At 41.5% G+C, this 17,590-nt stretch overlaps 1 protein-coding gene and 1 long non-coding RNA gene across 3 annotated transcripts in view; one reads left to right on the top strand and one right to left on the bottom strand.

Annotated features, from left to right (window-relative positions):
* Erich1 (glutamate-rich 1) overlaps positions 1–17,590 on the bottom strand; it is a gene marked incomplete at its 5' end in the record, with an annotated part of 52,793,804 nt that overhangs the window by 1,714,748 nt on the left and 51,061,466 nt on the right.
* LOC102550761 (uncharacterized) overlaps positions 1–17,590 on the top strand; it is a 28,323-nt gene that overhangs the window by 3,572 nt on the left and 7,161 nt on the right. Inside the window, exons 2-3 of one of the 3 annotated variants that reach the window (XR_015640071.1) lie at positions 7,855–8,000; positions 10,307–10,446. This is a non-coding gene — a long non-coding RNA (uncharacterized LOC102550761). Of the gene's footprint in view, positions 1–7,851; positions 8,001–10,306; positions 10,447–17,590 lie in introns of all 3 variants that reach the window. The other 2 variants (XR_015640070.1, XR_015640069.1) reach the window with 2 other exon arrangements.

Below are 17,590 nucleotides of genomic sequence, written 5' to 3'. Positions count from 1 at the left end.
ACAGTAATCAATAATTAAACATACTTTATCAGTTTTCCACTGGAATACCTGAGATTACCAATTTCTACAGAGAAAAGGGTTTGGGGGCTCACGGTTTCATAGGTTTCAGCTCAGTGTTTGTTCCCACATTGCATCTGGTTCTGCACAGTGTGGTGAAAAAGAGCATGTCAGGGGAGGTCTATTCATCTCGTGGAAGTCAGAAAACTAAGAGACTGGGGAGGCCCGGGGTCTCATAAGTGCCCTCAAGAGTATGCAATCAATGACCTAGCTTTCTTTTGGCCCCCATGTCCTCAATTTCCATAACATTCAAGTGGCGCTAGGAGCTGATGACAGAGTTGTCAAATCATGGTTCTGTAGGAGACATACCAAAACAAAAGCATCCACCATCATTTATGAAACTCAGAAGAAGGGCAAATATTCCTTAAATGTCCCAATCTAATACATGATAAGAGAGCCAAAGTTCTGCACATGGTCTGTGAAGGAACCAGTGAAGATGTAATTTTCTCACTTACAGAAACACAGAGTAGGATGCACAGAAAATGTAAAGAACAAAACCACCAAAACATGACTGGAAGCGTCAGCAAATGTCTGAGAAACTCAACTGTGAAGCTAGAGTTGATTCTACTTCCCAGCATACAGTCAAAGAGATGGATAAAGAGGTGAGGGAAGAAAATTAACATGTTCAGCAGACCAGTGCCAGGTCCAATATCTGAGATGCTGAAGGCAGAGAAGTTTGAGAAGTGATTCCTGATTTAAGGGCCTCAAGACATATACATCACTGTATGAAAGGAGTCATAGTCTGGGCCCATCATCCCAAACTTCAGAAAGTGTAAGAAAGCTGATGCCTCAGGAGCTCAGATGAGAGCCTGTTGTGTGACCCATTGGCCACCATGATGCAGGCACCACACCGTCTATGGCATCACAGCTGGAAGAGGATAAAATGAGCTAGAAGCGTCAAAAGCACACCACAGTTAACCCACAATGGACAAACTACATCTCAAAAGTGGTGCTTCTAAATGGATATGCTCACACACCCTGGGGAGATCTACAATTATGATGAGGAAAACTATATAAGTTCCTTTCTGGAAATTCCAGAAAGAGAAGAGATAGCTTTAGGAGATAGCCCAGAAGGAAAGCATGTGGGAATCAGGTCCAGGGAGATCTCAGTCTGTACAAGTTCACAAACCTCAGGACAGAGTTTCTGTACACATAGACAAGGATCAAATGTCAACCTAGAAGAGCATTTATTGTATTATATGGAGCAGGAGTGAGACCCTTGAGATCAATAGCCTGTTAAAGAAATGCACAGTGGCCAGAATGACGTTCAGTTGTTGTGGTGGCCTTGGCAGTAACACTGTAGCCAGGTGTCAGTGCTGAGCACAGAATAACTATGCCATGGAGAACAGGGGGATAGGGAGACAGATATTACTGTGGCGGAAGAGCTGGCCAGTTGAGATGCCGTTTCCCACAATTACAGTGTAGTAAATGCCACGAAGAGGAAGTGAATGAGCACCGCTGATGTATCAGTCAGAGTACATGAGGATGCAAAACACCGAAGGCAGGCTGCACAGAGTAAACACATATTTAAATTAATAGTTTCATGAGACTGCCTGACAAACACAGCCCTGGGTCAGTTCCTGGCTTTTCATCCATTCAATGAATCTAGTACGTAAGTTTTAGGAGAAAACTGTATATACTTAATTTGATGTAAAACATAATGGAATCACACAATAATTACAGTTTGTTTCTGTTGAATGGTAGAGCCATTTGGGCACCTTTAGAGTTAGCAATTAGAATTTTATGCACAATTTAATCCCATAGCTAATCATGGCTCAATGAAACAAAAAAGGTCAGCCGATGAACAATGGAGAGTCACTACTTGAGTCCTGAACCCCATCATGAGGCCAGGGTGTCCACAAAATGTCATCCAACCATGCAGCTACAGTCATAAATTAAATTTACATTTCAAGTCTCAAAATTTTTATTTAATCAGCTAATTAGACAATAGCTTTGCAAGAATGAACAGAGAAGTGCTTTGTTTACATACTGAGGTTCTCGACTAACAGCTACCACTAGGAAGGATCTGAAATAGTTTACAGCATAGCACGAATGCTCCATATCCATCAGCTATAAGGGGCACTGTTCAAAACCCGAAGGTGCCACTACCTAGCAATAATAGGTTTGCATAAGTAAATTTTATTTTCTAAGGAATTACACAAAATAGCAAGTGGAATCTCTTTTCTCTCTTTCTCTCTCTCTCTTCCTTCCTTCCTTCCTTCCTTCCTTCCTTCCTTCCTTCCTTCCTTCCTTTCTCTCTCTCTCTCTCTCTCTCTCTCTCTCTCTCTTTCTTTCTTTCTTTCTGAGCTGAGGACCGAACTCGGGGCCTTGCGCTTTCTAGGCAAGCGCTCTACCACTGAGCTAAATCCCCAACCCCAGGAAGTGGAATCTCTTAATGTTTACTCACCATGTTGTATTAGTCAGTACTCTCTGAACAACAGAATTGATAGGATGGAAAAGTATCTGTCTATCTGTCTGTCTGTCTCTGTACCTATCTGTCTATCATCTATCTATCTACCTATCTATCCACCTATTTATTCTATATCTATCTATCATCTGTCTATCACATATCTGTATGTCCTCTATGTACCCATCAATTTCTATCTATCTATCTATCTATCTATCTATCTATCTATCTATCTATCTATCTCTGTCTATCATCTACCTATCATCTATGTCTATCATCTATCATCTATGTACCACCAATCAATCATCTATGTATGTATCTACCTACTTACTTATCTACATATCATCTACCTACCTATTATCTATCTATCTATCACCTATCATCTATGAACCACCAATCAATCTATCATCTATGTATGTGTCTACCTACTTACCTACCTACATATCATCTACCTACCTATCATCTCTCTCTCACTCTCTCTCTCTCCATCCATCTACCTATCTATCACCTATCAATCACCTATTTACCTATCATCATCTATATATCTACACATGTACTATCTACCTGCTTGTCTGTCTGTCTGTCTGTCTATCTATCTATCTATCTATCTATCTATCTATCTATCTATCTATCTATCTATGTATCTATCTATCTATCTCCTATCAATCATCTATCTACCTATGCCTCTACATATGTATATGTGAAGAATTTACTAAATCAACTTACTGTGAAACAGTAGTAGCAGCTGTTTTATGCCTGAGGGGCTGAGAACCTCAGAGTTGCTACGTCCTTGTCTTGGGTGCCTCAGCAGTTCCTGTGTGGTGCCAACAACCTGGAGGGTTTCTGGAGGTTCTTGGCAGCAGATCCTTAATTGACAATAGCAGTCTGAAAATCCTGTTTCTGATATCAGTAAAGGAATCAAGCCAGTGTCAAGAGAGAAGGGCAAGTGAGGATTAATCTTCCTTTTGCCACATCCATTTTATCTGGGTGGCAACCAGAAGGTGCCGCTGCCCATGTTTTGGGTGAGGCTGCCTGTTAGGACAACGAGGATAAGGCTTCAGCTGGAGATCCAACTCAGGTGCTTCTCATTTGTGGTAAGTTGACATTAAAGCCAACTATCACACAAACATTGTATTTTGATGGCATGAATACTGTATTTCTGTGCTTCTTTAGTTCTGAAATATTGAAATAAGCTCCAGATACCTCCCAAATCCACGATTCTCCATGAGTTTCCTTCTCTTACAGTGCTATCTATCTATCTATCTATCTATCTATCTATCTATCTATCTATCATCTATCTATGTATCTATGTATCTATCTATGTATCTATGTATCTATGTATCTATCTATGTATCTATGTATCTATGTATCTATCTATCTATCTATCTATCTATCTATCTATCTATCTATCTATCTATCTATGTCTATTCATCCATCCATCTATCTATCATTTATCTATCTGAGACAGCAGTTTTGTGCTTGCGACTACAAAGATACCTCCTGTTCTCTTTGCAGCTCCGTCTTTTTCTTTCCCTTTGCTCATTTTTCTGAGACAGTACCTTGTTGTCTGTGTGATGGATCCTGTGCTAGGCCTCCTCTCACACTAAAAACTCATCAAATATAACATTGATTTCCTTAAAATGCCATCAAACTAAATAATATTTAACTGACTTTCATATGCTACCGTGAGTGGATAATATGAAATTTGAGAGACACAAAAACTTGGAAGCCAAAGGTGTGGAGTGCTGTACATCCTGTGACACACTTTCTCTTCTTCACGGTTCGGCAGGTTTCTGTTGAAAAATGAGATAATCTCCCAAACAGAAATGTTCAATATTATCACTGGCACAATTCTTTTCTTTTTCTTTCTTGCTTTCCTAATTTTGCTTTGTAGAAATACATAAAATGATAAAGCATTTTAACAATGATTTTGACTTTGATATCCTGAAGCATAAAACGCCACAGCTTACACTGAAGCCTCCACGTGCTGATGTGTGACTGTATGTGCTGCTAGAGTCTTCTATGTTCTGTGCATAAAGTATGTTTTCATCTTTGTTTCTGTTCTCTCTCTCTCTCTCTCTCTCTCTCTCTCTCTCTCTCTCTCTCTCTCTCTCTCTCTCTCTCTGAGCTTTTTTCCATGCTATGTTATACATGAGGGTGTCAGAGGACAAGTGTTCTGATGAAGTTTACCTCTCCCACACAACAGTGGTCACCAGCCACAGCAGCACATTGGACACTGGTTTTGTCTTCCTTCATGGTCTTCTATCTAAAGAGTCTGTGAAATTTAAGAGTCTCTTCACACATAAGTGGTGACTGTCCCTAATCATGAGTACTCTGTGTGCACCCCTAACTAAAGTTCCCTAGCAACAGAACAGCTGTAACTCCAAACTTACCATCTTCCTCCTCAACAAAGCTCAGCCTGAGGTGAAGGAACAGCAGAAACCAGAAGCAGGGGTCCTCATTTTTCCAACCTATCATGCCTCAGCATGACCCGATTGTCTGCTCTTGAATCACAATAAGGATTTTACACCCCCAAATATGCACAGAGGCCCCCATCTTCTCTTTTCAGAAAGCCATGTCTTTGCCTACATTCGATCTTTGTCCTCTACTCTCTTAGGAACTATCGAAGCCTGGCTTCCCTCTACTTTTTCTATGAGGCGATATCAGACTTCACAATTAGGAGCAAAGTGCTTGATCACTCACCAGTGGACTCAGCATGATTCTGCACTTGCTGGAGTTTCTAGCACAGGCTAATCCAGGAGGAGGTGTAGATTCCCATCACAGCAGAGGAGTCCTTCAACTCTCCTGGGACCCGTGGGAAACATAGATGATGTGCTGAATGTGTATGCTTGACATTAGCATAAACATTTTAAAGTCCCAATGCCTCAGCCCCCAGAAATGGCAATGCCTTCCTTTAGACTATGCATAGCTGTTAATAATGCATGCAGAAATTGTCTACACTAGCTTCCTCCTCACATTTACAGCCTGAGACTGCTCCCTTACACAGATGTATAAAATAAGTGTGCTGTAAGGCCCATCCTATTCCAGCTTTAGTCTATGTATTTCTGTCATTTTATAATTCCACGATGGCCCAATTGGGTTAATCCTGAAGCCATGCAGACCTTGGCAGACTTAATAATTTTTTTTAAAAGAATAACTGCCTGCTATAAAAATGCCTAACCTTTTTCTCTGCTGGAGACATTAGCTTCCAAATGCTATCTACTCTATAATAATCTTTGAAATGACTTTTCCTGAGCAAATGCCAACCAACACCCTCACACTCACTACACAGAAGAACATGAGACGCCCCAGAGACCCATCACCCAACAACAAGATGCCACCTTCTCCTGTGAATTGCAATGCCAAATTTGTCAGTGCCCAGTGCTTATAAGCAATTGTTTTGTTTTTTTTTTTCCCCCATCGAGGTTTTCTCATGCCTTTACCAGAGCCTAAATCTACTCACAGGTAATTTCCCATTCCTAGGACAAGAAGTCCCTGAGATAATTTTAAAATAAAATTAATTATGCCCATGCTATACAGAAAAGCAGAGACTTAAATGTAATTAAGTTATAAGAGCCCCTCAGTAGGGTGGTGAATTCCTGGTAGGAATGGTCCTGAGTTCATGTTGTTGCTATGGACACATCGTTATGTAATTGCTATGCAAAGCTATCAGCATCACAAGAAGAGGAAAGAGACATAGAGTGTTAATTTGCAGGAGAGAAGTCACAGCTAGAAGAGCCAGAGACAAATCCCAAAGTCATCAGCAATTTCCTCGCTTCTTTGGACAGCAGGTTGTCGAGTAGAGGAGGAAGGACCCCAAGTTCACACAGAAAGATAAAGTATGGAGTAGCAGAGATAAAGACATGAATGTTCCCACTCACGTACTGTTTTAAAAATTCTGCTATAGGGTGATGCCTTCATTTGTGTGAGCCTCACAACAGCCCCCTCCTGGGAACTTTTCATTCACATGCCAAGAGAGAGAGAGAGAGAGAGAGAGAGAGAGAGAGAGAGAGAGAGAGAGAGAGAGTGTTAGTTCTCCGGTGGTCCTTTTGAGCAATCTGTGAATCATGCTGACTAAGCAGGACGTCTCAGAGCTTCCTGTCATATCTGTTTATGCTCATTTGGCAACACTAGTCCATCAGAAGTCCACCTGCATTACCTGGGGCTCTTGAGATCCCAATGTAACAATAAATGCGAAGATGGGGTTTGACCAAACAGTCTAAATGTCAAGGCAATGGAGGGTTATTCATTCATACAGTTTATGCATGTATGCATCCATGCATGCGTGTGTGTGTGTGTGTGTGTGTGTGTGTGTGTGTATACTGAGGCTCTGACCCAGGGATTTGTGCAGGCAGAGTGCAAGTAATATCTTCCAAGCTATAATTCCAAACCTGCCTTGTAGGCATTATAATTGAATGAGTGAATAGTGTCAGCCTCTAATTTGTATACCCACAGCACCTTGAATAGCTGAAGCAAAGCAGAGCTGTGGAAGGAATGAACACAATTCCTGAATGGACAATGAAATGCTCACACAGGTGGAGCTGGTGAATTGTATAGAGCTGGGAGAACAGTGACAGCAGGACAAGCAGGGGTCAGATGGCAATTGAGGGAAGGGAAGTGTTCCAGTGTAGGCAATGCTGGGTGTCAGGACTCTGGTGTCTTACACTGGAGGACAGGAGGCTTGCTGGTGTACAGCCTCGGGGAGGGACGCTCTCTTTCAGGCTGTGTCCCATGTTCCTCCTGGAGGTCATGGTAGGGATGGCTGTGTCCTTCTAAAACTCCTGTACTGAAAATGACCAGAACCTGTGCAGGTGAGAAGGAACAACAAGCCTTAAGAAGCTGCCTCCCCTTCCTTTATCTATCCTGCTCTAGGATGCAGAGAGCAGAGCCCACAGGTACTCTGCATTCATCCTGTGCTTCTAGCTTCTGGAGCCAGGAAGAACAATTTTTATTGTTGATAATTGCTTTGTCTATGGTATTTTTAAATTACTGATAATTGCTTGGTCTGTGATATAATTTTTCCTCTGTGTTCTGAATAGACTGAAAAAATTGGACCCCCAGAGCATAAGCCACACATTTGCATAGGATTTACCTATATTTAGTATTTTTCTCTTATTTCCTGGTTGATCTTTTGTTTGTTTTTACTCTTGGAGAAAGGGATTATTTTACTAGATGTGAATTCCAAAACAAAACAACCGTCAGGTGCGGGGAAGGTTTGTTTTCCCACTTTAACAAGGTGCCGAGCCTTGGTCTACTTATGAAAATGGGTTTATAAAGCAGCCCAGATAATGCAATCCTTTGGATAGTCCAGTTTGTGTCTTGTTGACATGGTTCGAGTCTGTATTACAATGAATTGCCATACAGAAAAGTATTCCCCTGTTTCTTAGCAGTACCTGTGTGCGTATGGTGACCACTTGCCTTCATTAGAGATTTCTGGTCTTGCCAGCACTGCAGTACGCTGAAGTTGCTTTGTCTAAAGCAGTCAAGGAACCAGATCTTACTACACACTTCAAACAGAGGTGGAATTTAGGTCCTGGTAAGCATGCACTCCCATATTCTAAGACAGAAATGAACAGTAGTCAGTGGAATTATCTCCTCAGGGTTCATTTGTCTTTCCCTGTCAAGACCATGGGCTCAGGTTGCACAGGGGTCAGAGGTGTGATTTGTCATAGCCCCAGCACAGATAGCAACGGTGGGCAAGTGGCTGCTTCCACCTGGGCTCCACACAAACACTTCATATCACAATTTCAAAAATATATTGATGTTGAAGCCGGCATTATAATTCCATAGGACAGGTCTCATTGGAGTGGGAGACCCATAGTGGGAAGAACAGGGAAAACCCTCTGCCTGCTTTGCTCGCATTCATTTGTTTCAGTCTCCCTCTGCTGCCCTGCCTCTAGCTGTTGAAGTAGCCTGGAGATAACTCTCCAGACGCCTATGCAGAGCAAGGAGGATGTGTCCCAGCATCATATAAATAAACAATCTGAAGCTCTCTTTTGTTGTTTTGTTCACCAACCTACTCCCAAAACAATGACAGTGCTGGGAGATGAGCCAGCTCTCATGAGCCTGAGTCCCATGCTGTGGTCTTGACCTAAATGATCTAAGGGGCACAGGACAGTGAAATGGTATTGATACAGGAAAGAGAAGGAAAAGCTGGAAACTCAGCTCAGAGGTCCTACAGTGCAAAGAGCAACTAATTAATGTACCTATTTATTGTGTGACTGGTGGCAGAAGGGACCATGCAAGAATTACTTTCTTTCTAATACGTCTCAGTTGTGCTTTTATAACACTCTGACAAAAATAATTAGGGACATAGGGCTTATTTTAGCCTCTATATTGCAATACATCATCATAAAGAAGTAAAGTCATCAGGAGCTCAAAGCAACTCAGATAGTCAAGAGTAGCGAGAATTAATGCACATAAGCTTACGCTCAATGCATTTGTTTTACTCTTACCATAGCCTGGAATGCCTTGCATAGGGAATGGTGCCACCCATAGTCATGGTGGATATTTCTACCTCCATTAACACAAACAAGACAAATGCCACAGACACACCCAAGGCTGTTGTGAGCTAGACAATTCCTTATTGAAATTCTTTTTCTAGGTGATTCTAGATTAGGTCACTGGCTATTAATATCAGCATTCACAAACTGTCAGGTTTCTGAGCTGCACAGAAGCATAGCCGTGATGTCTGTTACTGTGGACAGGCTTTACAGTTGTCCAGAAGCATGATTTGAATATTTCTACACAGTGAAAAGTTAAGAAATGAAGCAAAGTAACAGATTTGTTGACCCAATGAACTAATTACTTGAGGCCTGCTCTCTTTGCAGTAACTACAAGTCTATACTAGAGCGTCAGAAGGAATACAACCTTTTCATTGCCTCAGATCCCTCTCTGGTGATGTATGGTGTTGTCATTAGATTACTTGCCTTACACAGGAAGGTCACAAATTACCCTAAACTTCCAGCTACAAGTTTCTAGGAGTCCCATAAAGAGTGGAAGTTCAGCAGACTTATACCACAAATGTGGCTTCCTCTGTAACTGTTCCTGGGGCAATGGAGGCTGATTGTCAATCAAACACAGCAGAGGAGACAACTAGTGTTGGCAATGCTGAACCCTCGCTCACTAATGTTACTTCTCATGGGGCACAAAAGCAAGAGAGAGGGTGGGGCAGATGGTACAGTCTGGACCCTTCTTTGCAGCCTGTGTGTCCTCCAGTAATTGAAATGGAGGTGGGCATTCAAGTAGGGCAGGCACAGGGAAGTGGCAAAAACAGCCTAAGTTCTCCATAGAAACTTGTGCACTTGGACACGTACAGAATGTGAACATGCTCAAACTTTCTTTTAATATTAGCGTTGATAAAATATAATTAAAAGACAATAAAAGTTATGGTAATCACTTAGAAATCCGGTTTTACTCTCTTTGGAAGGACAGCTTTTCAACCTGACCTAGGCAGAAAAGGAAAAGTCATACATTCGAGCTCCTGAATAGCACTTTAATCTTGTGCCCCTGCAGGATCTTACACAGCTGCTATTAAATGGCAGGATAGCAGGGTGCCTAGCACAGCAAGAGGTGGGTGGCATCAACCCCATGAAGCAATCAGACTTCTGTGAAGTCCGCTAGGGCAGCCGTGGTGGGTGGGGAAGGGACGCAGGGATGCTGAACTTCAGCTTTTAGGGAGTCACACCTCAAAGCTCATCTTCCTTTTTCAGTTTTAAACTTTCTCACAGCTCATAATATTTAAAATAATAATGTATCTGTGCCTTTACTAATTTACATCCTAAGGCCGTCTGTGGGTTGACTGCAATGGTAGCTAATGTTAAAATTATCTTTCCCTTTCAGTGTGTCACCAGAGGAGACCCAGAGACCTGGGGTTTACACAGAGGAGACATTTAGGCCAATTCTAAGTGACAGATTTGCTTTCTGTAAGATATGACTGACAGGCAAATGGAATCGAGTCTCGAATGAGAAATTTGAGCTCCGTAAGTAAATCATTGCAAGGCTGAAGAGTTGTGAATGTTCTATCAGTCCTGGTATTAATTCTTGGTATCTTCCAAGGATCCAGGTAGAATTCTCTGGTTTTCAACATTGGTTACTTTTGCCTTGCACCTTTGCCTTGTAGAATTCCTTGATCACAAATTGGAGCACCTTCTAGGTTTGGCTAATTAGTAGGTGCATTTATATCAACAATAGCAAGAGAAGTAGTGAGTATCTCACATCAACCATCACACTGGCTGTTCCTAAGTAGGCATTTTATGTCATCATACATGCTGCCTGCCCATGAACCACTGAAGGATTAGTCTGGAAGCACATGAGTTGTTTTGTGTGTGTGTGTGTGTGTGTGTGTGTGTGTGTGTGTGTGTGTGTGTGTGTGTCTGATTCTGTGATTCTGGGTGCCACTTGTCTATCCAAATACCATCCCTAGTTTGTGACATGAGTGACACCCAGTCTGTCTAGTTTGCCATTTAAACTTTGACTTTCACACTGTTTTACATGGAAATGTTTTACATTTCTGCTCAGTCTGAATCTCCAATCTTCGGTGGATCCTGGTTGTTAAATAATTGAAAGAAATGTGCTTCTTGGGCCAGAGAGATGGCTTGGTGATTAAGAGAACCTGGGGTTATTACCAAGAACTTGAATCTGGCTCCCAGCATGCATGTGACTGCCTCACTGATATTCCCTGTAACTTCGGCTACAGGAGATATGGTACCCTTTTCTGGCCCCCACAGGCAAACACACACACACACACACACACACACACACACACACACACACACACAAACATGAACATACACACACATATAGGCATGCACACACATGCATAGACGCACTCAAAATGTACCTTTTCATTCATAACATCAAGGGTGATTTTCTTTCTTTTCTTTTCCTTCCTTGTTTTCTTACAGCACTCCCCGGGAGCTGTATTTACATGCCTTGTATTCTTAAGGTATTATTAAAGGGTCTAGCTGAATGAGCAGGCCAAACATTATTTTTTCCTGATTTCTCCATTTATTTAGTGAGATTTATTCAATGTGTACCTTATACTTGTGATTCCTGTCCCTTTCCGTATTTTACGTTTCTCCATACACACTCCGTTTCTGTCTTCTTTCTTGGTAGGGTGTATTCAAACAGCAGACTGCACTGCTCTTCTTAATAAGGTTCACAGTCTGCTGCATATCTGATGGGTCTAGCCTTCACTCAGAGTTCCTCATTTTAGTATTTTCGTCAAAGAGTTCCCAAGTTTCTTGTTTATGTTTTCCATATTTCTATGTTTTCCATATTTCTAGCTCCAGAAAAAAAAGTTTGCACATTCATTAGGTCCATGACAAATTTCCTAATGAGTAGTTTTGGAATGCTGTCGGTAGTGAATTTTCCTACTCGGTACTGTAGCCATCTTCCTAATGCATCTCTTTCCTCTCGGGCATTTCCAAGACTGGTTAAAAGATGTGATTGCAGAGGTCTTATCAAGTTCATTGCTACATCATTCTGAAGGAGTTTATATTTTTTGATTGCTACTGTAAATGAAATATTTTGTTATACCTAACTCCTAATTTCTCATTATCCCTAATCATACAGTCTGTGACTCCTCTACCCTTTCTTACCGGAAACCCACTCCCCTACCAAGATACCCTTCAATTTCATTGCTGAGCTGTCTAGGCACCATGATTCACACTGCCCTCTCTTTGAATTTCCCTGTCTCGCCGTTCCTGCTTGTCTAATTGCACTGGCAATGTGCCAGCAGCATGGGTCTCAGCTTAGGGCCCTGCTGTGTTGCCAAATATGTCCTGAGTGACAGGCACTCTCTGTAGGCATGATACTGACTGAAGCTGACATGTTCCATGGGAACGCTCTGTGGGCACTTCAGGATGCGATGCGGGAGTGGCTGTATCATATGGGAAGGGCAGATGGAGAAATCTTTTCCTTCTGGAGAATATGCACAGCTAAGGTTACCTGGCTGAAGTGGACCTTCTAGAAATGGTTCCCTCCCAGTTAAGCCTTTTTCAATGAAAGTGGGGTCTCCTTCCACATGTCAGGTATATGTAGCAGGTGAGCAGATCCCAACTCATGGATGTGGCTGTGTTTGCTGAAGCCTTCCACCTTCCTTTCTGTTCAAAGAGAAGCTCACAGCTGGCACAGCTGTGTCCTCCTGGACAGCCAAAGAGTGGCAAGTCTATAGATTGGGTAATGGACAGTCTGCTTCCTACAGGCAGCAGAAGCCAAGCTTTACCCTCACTGGGTCTAGATATAGGGCCTGATGTAGGGGGAGATGCTGTGTGGCCTCTGAGAAGGTATTCAGTTGCTTGCTTAAAGTGAATAAAAGATATGATATCTATTTGGTTGTCTGGTTAGGTAGCTAGAGCTTCTCACTAGTAGTACAGGGTACTCACAGCAACAACTAAACATAACCAATACATGTTTAGTCCTTCCTGTTAGAAGTGGGAAGTATTATGGATAATTTACAGCAGACCTTACTGTTAAAGGAAACTGGGATCCCTGAAAGATGCTGACAGGAAGACCGGTAACTACTTTCTAGGATGACAGCCAATTGTCTCTGGGCCACAAAATCCAAAAGTAGGGACAGAATACTGGGCTAGACGACACTCGAGTTGCTGCTATAGTCTTGATGAAACATTGCACCCAACAGTTGAGCTAGCTGTCAACACCTGCTCATATGTCACCCTAATGTGTTAGGAGGTTTCCTGTTGAGTAGATGAAAACATGTTACTGGTCCTCCAGTGTGAAGATTGACAGTAATCGGTGACAGACTGGTCGTAGTGCTTCCAGAAGAAAGGTGTATGGTTGAGAGTCTCTGCCTTGACCCGACTTGGGCCGAGACATTCCATCCTGTGGAATTTGTAATTCATCCTAGGAAAAAAATCTAACTTTATAATCTGCCAGGCTGAGGTTTAATGGAGACCCCCGATGAGACAAAGTCTTCCAACTTGGCTGCTACACTGCTGATTAAATTCTCTCCCTGGAAGTGCAGACCTGCTTGATATTTATAATGTATTTGGGAGATGCCAACTCCATTGGCCCAGGTTTGGCAGGTCCATTTGTCAGTGTCGTGCACCCCACACTTTATCGATTCCAGCAAGGTTCCCTTCTCTCCAGGACTGTAATCAATCAAGCTCAGAATGGCGACATGCAGAGGGAACTCCATTACAGAAGCCACCTTCCTTCTCCATGTCCAGCTTAGGCTGAGGTAGCAATGGGGTGAGTCTTCACCCCCCTTTTCAGTAGTTCACAACAAGGATCCGTCACCTGTCCCTGTCCAGGTTTCCTAGATTTAGTACCTCCCAGGGTCATATCTGTAATGCCTGAATACTGCATCTGGAAACTACTGTTGTGTCTGAGATATGTCCAAATGTATCTAACATCACAGAGTATCATTTGGGAAGGTCCTGGGCCTGATGTTCTTATTGAGCTGACCCTGTTTTCCCAGGAAGAACTCCATAGTCAGAAAGATGAACACAGGCTAGAGTTGAAGACATTTACTGGGGAGACATGGAGAGAATTTTCTGCTGTCCCAGATCTCAGAAACAAGAACACCCAAGGTTGCTGCTGGCCAACGTCATCCGCACAGCCACACAGACTGCTGGAAAATTAGCTGGTTCTTTTTAGGTGGTACTTTTGGAATGTGGCTTGTCCACTGGTCAGCAGACCGTCGGTTGTGGTTGCTGTTATCCCAAAGGCAATCTGTTTAGTCTCAAGTGTGAAGAGATTCTGGAAAGGCTCTCAGCGCTCACTGCAGCTGGAAAATGCTCCGAAAAGACTCCACCTACCTCAGCATGAATTGCAGGAAGAGAACTACTGGCTTTTCTCGTTTTGAATCCATGTTCTATCATGAACTAGTTACATTTCAGTTATGGTGGATTTTTTAGCCCTTTCATTAATTAATTTTTATTCTTATAATTTGGAAAATAATTTTATCTTGCCTATTTTTTGTCCTTTGGTATGTAAATAGGAACACACTGTTCTAAAATTTAACATTAGATATGAATGGAGATACTTACATGAAAACTCATCTGAAATGCCTCAGGACTCGTTACATTTTTCTCTGGAAAAACTCATCTCCTGGACATTGAACTAGGCCTTATATCTAAACCTCATATCATTTCACAAATGCAAATTCTGAGAGTCACGAAGGAAAAGACCAACAATTAAAAGGGAACGGGTTGACTTTAATCCAACCCTTTATCCTACCTAGCGTCTTGCTCTGATGCTTAGTAAAAAACATTACTATCAAACATTAGCATCTCCCTAGTCAACACAAAGTCCTCTTTCAGAATTCTAATGCCCTAAGTGAGATTGAGGATAATATTCTACACAGAAGCAATTGGAATCCTGACTTATCCATAGTATAGTCTCTATGAACTGGGACTCATGAGGGAAAATTCTGGCCTCAAATCACCTACTGTGAATTTTTTTTTTTTTTGCTAGCCCATTTCTCTCAAATCAGTGACATAACTTGTCTAAAGTGGTTTCTAAACAACACGGAATACTAGGGAGAAGATGGCAGACAGACAAGCTCTTCAAACACTCCTTCATTCTAGGCCTGGGCCAGCAACATCTCCATCACATTCTTGGCTTTCTGCTCTGATGCTGACTCTTAACACGTGTCAGAGAGCTGCAGGCCCATTCTGTTCTGGAAACTTAGAATCCAACTACGATGTGAATGTTCCTTAAATAATTGCCCAATCTTGCCAAATTAAAGGATGGATTTTATCTAATCTTGTTTAACTCTGATTAGAAGTTTTCTTCAGGGCTTACAAAAATCAATCAAATTAAGTAGTCTACAAACAGAAGTGGATGAGCTTGTCTCCCAAGAGAGCAGAATGAAGAGGTCATAAGTTTTCTTTCACTCCTCAAAAAAAGAATAAACATTGACATAATGATAAAACCCAAACAATTCACTGCCCTGGAGATGGGCTCAGAGCAAACAACAAATTGAGAAGTGTTTGTCCAAGATGAGAAGCTGGGCTGAAGGTCAGAATAGATAGGAGAGTATGAGCTTGTGTCCAGAACCACACTCCCTCCCACCTCCACCCTATCCCAGGCCTTTACCATGAATTACTGGCTTGGAAAAGCCAGTGGCTTGGACTCTGAATGCTGTGAGGCAGAACAAGAGGATAGGGAGCTTAATGGCTCTGTGACAAATGGCTCTGTGAGCTTACGTTAGGCTATTTCTCCTATGTGTAGACTGTAGTAATAGAAAGACAACTAACACAAGCATCCGAGCAGGCAGGTACACACTTTCTGATTTCAAATCTCCTTCAAAGCTCAAGTCATCAGATTAATATGGCAAAGGAATATTGATAGGTTTCACTCTAGTAGAAGAGAGACCCCAGAAAGAAATTCCTACACATGTTACAGAACTTTCTTGGAAAAAAAAAAAGAGACAAAACCATGAAGTTGAAGTAGGAGAGCCTCCTACGCATGGTGCTGAGAGAAGCCACACCCATACACAAAAGTACAGCACGTCCCTTATCTTATCCTACATACAAGCATCATAAATACATGTTGTGTAAAAACAGAAAGTAAAACGCTTGAAAGTAAATGTGGGAGGAAATTTTCAGAACATTAATCTTGACAATGACCTCTTGGGACACAAAAGCACAGACAGATGATCCCCCACTCATCTGAATGATTTTGGGCATCAAAAGACATCAAGAGAGTGTGAGGACCAAACATGGAAGGGAGAAAAGTGATGTATCGTATAAGAGATCAATTCTTTAAAATGTAGAAAGGACACTTGTAATTATAGAACTGAAAAATAACCTATTAAAAACTATGCAGAGGGGCTGCATGGATAGATTAAAAATTAAGTCGGTCCCCAGCTCCGAAAAAAAGAACCAAAAAAAAAAAAAATTAAGAGTACTTGCTGCTCTTCTAGAGGCTCTGAGTTCAGTTTTCAGGACCTATGTCAGGTGACTCACAATCACATGTAACTCTGAAGGTGTCTGTACATATGTGCTACACATACATATATTCAGGCACACATCCACACATCCACAGTTATATACACATACATAATATACATATATATGCCAAATAATTATCAGAACTTTAAATTTTATACTTAAATTTAAAAAAATTAAAAGTTAAATTAGCTGCACTATTTGCATAAATATTGCTCAAAGAACACACACAAATGATGGACACAGTAGGAAGATCTCCGTAATCATGAATCATTGGGAGTAAGGTACATCAAGGCCACAATGATCACCTTTCATACCAACTAGGATGACCATGTCTAATAACATAGTTTTAACAAGGTGACAGAGAAACTAGGACCCATATGGACCCCACATCTAGGAGTGGGAAATAAAGTAAAATGCAAACTCACCATGTGACCCAATAATTCTCGTACACACAGCCCAAAAGAACTGAAAAGGAAATGGGTGTTTGCATCTCGATGCTTACAGGAGTGTTGATCACAAGAAACAAGGGCAAACCATCCCCAAGTTCTATGAGCAGAGGAATGACTGCACAAGACGCCAGAATGCTATTCATTTTTAAAGAATGACAGAGATGAATGTGAATGAGCCAGATACAAACGGACAGATGCTGTAGGATTCCATGCATATGAAATTATTTATTATGCTTATAATGAAGGCAGAGAGGCAGAAAAAAAATAAAAGTAACCAAGAGAAAGAGGATCTGAGGAACTTGGGGACTTGTTTCATGGACATGGAGTTTCTCGCTTTGATTGATGAAGGATTTTGGAGAAATGTTGTTGGTTTCATAGCAAGGCAGATGTAAAGGCACTTAAATGATTACAGTATTTGTGTTTATGCTGCATATATTTTTCCACATAGACCTATCAGGGAAAAATGACAATCAAGAGACTCCAGGTTGGCCCAGATGTTTAATTTCAGACAACAATTTTGTAAGACAGCTTTATAAACTGTTCTTAATGTGTTCCCAAAAATATTAAGACATATTAGATCTAATTAATTACAGGAAAATACAGTCTCAACTCAATACTTAATAATCTCGTTTTATAGATTTTAAAACTCTAATATTTGAAACAAACAATTCATCTGAAACTGTGGAATGCTGAGTCATCGAACTCTACAGGTGATCAACAGAGTAGACCTGGTATAAAAGAAGACAGGGATGAGT

The sequence above is a fragment of the Rattus norvegicus genome, chromosome 16 (assembly GCF_021556685.1).
Source record: "Rattus norvegicus strain SHRSP/BbbUtx chromosome 16, alternate assembly SHRSP_T2T, whole genome shotgun sequence".
NCBI classification, from domain to species: domain Eukaryota; kingdom Metazoa; phylum Chordata; class Mammalia; order Rodentia; family Muridae; genus Rattus; species Rattus norvegicus.
This window is presented reverse-complemented; position numbering and strand designations above follow the sequence as displayed.